General features: G+C 31.9%; 1 long non-coding RNA gene across 1 annotated transcript in view; it reads right to left on the bottom strand.

Moving 5' to 3' along the window:
• Positions 1 to 3060: 3060 nt before the first annotated feature.
• Positions 3061 to 3500, bottom strand: part of LOC108523704 (uncharacterized) — a 10229-nt gene continuing 9789 nt past the window's right edge. Inside the window, exon 6 of the long non-coding RNA XR_001883873.1 lies at positions 3061 to 3171. This is a non-coding gene — a long non-coding RNA (uncharacterized LOC108523704). The remainder of the gene's footprint in view (positions 3172 to 3500) is intronic.

Raw genomic sequence — 3500 nt, 5'->3', positions numbered from 1 at the left:
ACCATTATGATGTTATAAAGCATAGTTCAATTGCTCTAAAAACCCTCTGTGTACATCCCATTTATCTGTCCCTCCCCTCCCTTGCAAACACTGATCTTTTTACTTTATCCATGATTTTGTCTTATCTAGAATGTTAAATAGTTGTAATCTGCCATAGGTAGGCTTTCAGATTGACTTCTTTCAGTTTGTAATATATATTTAAATTTTCATCATGTCTCTTTAAGGTTTGAGAGTTCACTTCTTTTTAGTACTGAATAATATTCCATTGTCTAGAAGTATCATTTATTCATTCACCTACTGAAGGACATCTTTGTGATGTATATTTATTTTTATGCATTGTTGCATTCAATTTGCTAATATTGTTTTAAGAATTTTTATCTATGGTTATGAAAGATATTGGTATGTGGTTTTCTTGTAGTCTTTTCTGATTTTGGTATTAGAGTGATGCTGGCCATATTGAGTGAGTTAGGAAGTATACCCACTGCTTCTTTATTCTGGAAGAAACTATAGAGGATTAAGATCATTTCTTTTGTAAATTTTGGTGCATATTATCAATGAAACTTTCTGGGCCCATTGCTTTCTGTTTTGGAATAATATATATTTTTTTACTTCGGTAATTCATAAATGCCTATTCAGATTGTCTGTTTCATCATGTGTAAGTTTTGGCACATATGCATTAAGGATTCATATATATTCTTGGAAAACTGATACCTTCATTATTATGTAATGCCTCTGTTTATCCCTGATAAATTTCCTTGCTCTGAAGTCCACCTTATCTAAAATTAATATAGCCACTCCTATTTTCTTTTGATTCATGCTCCATAGCATATACCTGTTCATCTATTTACTTTTACTCTGTATTGTCATTATATTTAAAGTTGAGTTGCTCATAGACAATTTATAGTTGGGTTTAGCTGTTGATCCATTCTGACAACATTTGTTTTAATTGATGCATTTAGACCATTGATGTCCAAAGTGATTATTGATATATATAATATTTATTATTGTTTTCTACTTATCACTCTTGTTCTTTTTTTCCTATTTTATCTTCCAAAAGGCAGAACTTTTTTTGCTTATTGAAGTTTTAATTGAGCATTTTCTGTTATTTTCCTCTCCTTTTTAGCGTATTATACATTTTAAAACTTTTTTTTAGGGATTGCCGTAGATAGATTTGCAATATACATTTACAACATATCCAAGTCCACTTTCAAACTACACTATATTGTTTCATGGGTCCTGTGAGTACCTTATAATAATAATAATAATAATTCCCTTCTCTTGTCCCTTGTATCATTACTGTGATTATTTTTTAACACACATACATACACACACACACATACACATTACATATAAAATGCATAATGGAATTCAATGTTTTCATTATTATTTTGAACAAACTGTTATTTGTTAGATTAATTAAAAACAAGAAAAATTAAAATTTTCACTTTATCTTCACTTATTCCTTCTCTGTTGCCTTTTCTCTCTTCATGTAGATCTGAGTTTTTTACCTGTATCATTTACTCTCTAAAAAAAATTATTTTAAGATTTTGGCAAGGCAGTAGCAAAAAATTTTCTAAACTTATGTTTGTCTGAGAAATCCAATTTCTCCTACATTTTGAAGGATAATTTTGCAAGGTATAAAATTTTAGGAGAATGGGGTTTTCTCTCAACTTTGTATGCGTGATTTCTGAGAAGTTGAATGTAATCTTGTTTGTGCTCCATCATAGGTAATGTGTTTTATCTGACAGGATCCGTTCAGAATTATTTTTCAATTTTGGATTTTCTGTGGTTTGACATTGATATACCTTGTGTAAATTATTATTTTGGCATTTATCCTATTTGGTGTTCTCTGAGCTTCTTGGATCCACAGTTTGGTGTCTGATATTAGTTTGGGAAAATGTTTACTTGTTATTGCTTCAAATCTTTCTTTTTTTTGTCTTTTTCTTCTCTTCCTGGTATTCTTATTATGCATATGCTACATATTTTGTAGCTGTCTTACAATCCTTAGATATTCTCTGTTCTTTTTACAATCTTTTTTCTTTTGTTTTCAAGTTTTGTACGTTTCTAATGAGATATCCTCAAGCTCAGATTATTTTCTTAGCCATGTCTTGTCTACTAATAAACATTCAAAGGCCTTCTTCATTTCTGTTGCAGTGGTTTTTTATCTCTGGCATTTATTTTTGCTTTTTTCTTTGAATTGTCCTGTCTGTTTTACATTTCAAGTTCAAGTGTCCTTACATGCTGTCTACTCTATCCACTAGAACCCTTAACATTTTGATCATAATTATCTTAAATTCTTGGTATGATAATTGTAACATTCTTGTCATGTAAACTTCTGATACTTGCTCTAACTCTTCAAACTGTGTGTGTGTGTGTGCTTTACCTTTTAGTGTGTGTTTTATTTTTTAATTTTGTGAGAGCCAGACATGATTTATTGAGAAAAAGAAACTATTACCAAATAGGCTTTAGTAATGTGGTAGTTAGATGTGGAAGATGAGGAAGCATTGTGTAGTCCTATGATTAGGTCTCAGTCTTTTGGTGATCCTGCACCGTTAGACTGTGAACCTCACAAGTACTTATCAATACCATCAATTCCCCTCCCCTTAGGTAAGTCAGGATGGGTAGAGTATGTTGGAGTTTGGTATTTCCCTTCCCCCATCAGAGAAGCTCTGATAAAATCACAACGAGTTAGGCTCTGATTAACTACCTTATCTAAGGGCAGATCACATTAAGAACAGGATGATTTGTACTCAAAATGTTTCCTTTTCCCCTTTTACTTGACGGAAGCCCCAAGGGATTTTTCTCTGATATTCATGGTGAGAACCTAGTAGAGCTCCAAGAGGTGAAAATCAACACAAGTATGGAACCATTCAATGACTAGTCTTCTTGGCATTTTTAATTCTCATTGTTGTCCACATTGAGCCTCCAGTAATTCATCTGGTACCGTTTGGTGTTCCCTATTCTGGCATTAGTTTTCATGAACATTTCTACTCCTATAAGTTTTGATTCTCTGTACCCACCTGTGCATCTCTCCAATTTTGAGGGCAGTGATTTGCCCTATAGTTTTATTTTTCTGACAGATTTAAGAAGAGGTGTTAATGTTTCCATTTGCTCAGCATTTTACTTGTTGTTAGGACAGAGTGACAACTTCAAAGCTTCTGACGTACTGGGCTGAAAATCAACAGTCGATCAATCAGTCACATGCTAACCTTTTTAAATCTTGCCTATTTATAAAGTATGAATCTTTTAAGTGTTTTTATTCACAATTAGTAAATGGTCTATTTGTTGTTGTCTGGTCAAGTTTAAGTCCCTCTCCTCTCTTAGGCAATAAAATATTCATTCTTCTGTGTAAAAGGAGGAAGCTAAGTGATTGTAGTTTTATTTTTGTTATATCTGAATGTACTTTTCTTAATACTTTGATTATTTATAAAACATTTTACTATGCCTCATAAATACTCCCAGTATAAAAATAAATTGGCTTCTGGAAATTTTTTTTTTTT

Source organism: Rhinopithecus bieti, unplaced genomic scaffold (genome assembly GCF_001698545.2).
Source record: "Rhinopithecus bieti isolate Rb0 unplaced genomic scaffold, ASM169854v2 scaffold_75164, whole genome shotgun sequence".
In the NCBI taxonomy this organism is placed as follows: Eukaryota; Metazoa; Chordata; class Mammalia; order Primates; family Cercopithecidae; genus Rhinopithecus; species Rhinopithecus bieti.
The sequence above is the reverse complement of the archived record's forward strand: the minus strand, read 5'-3'. Positions and strand labels throughout refer to the sequence as shown.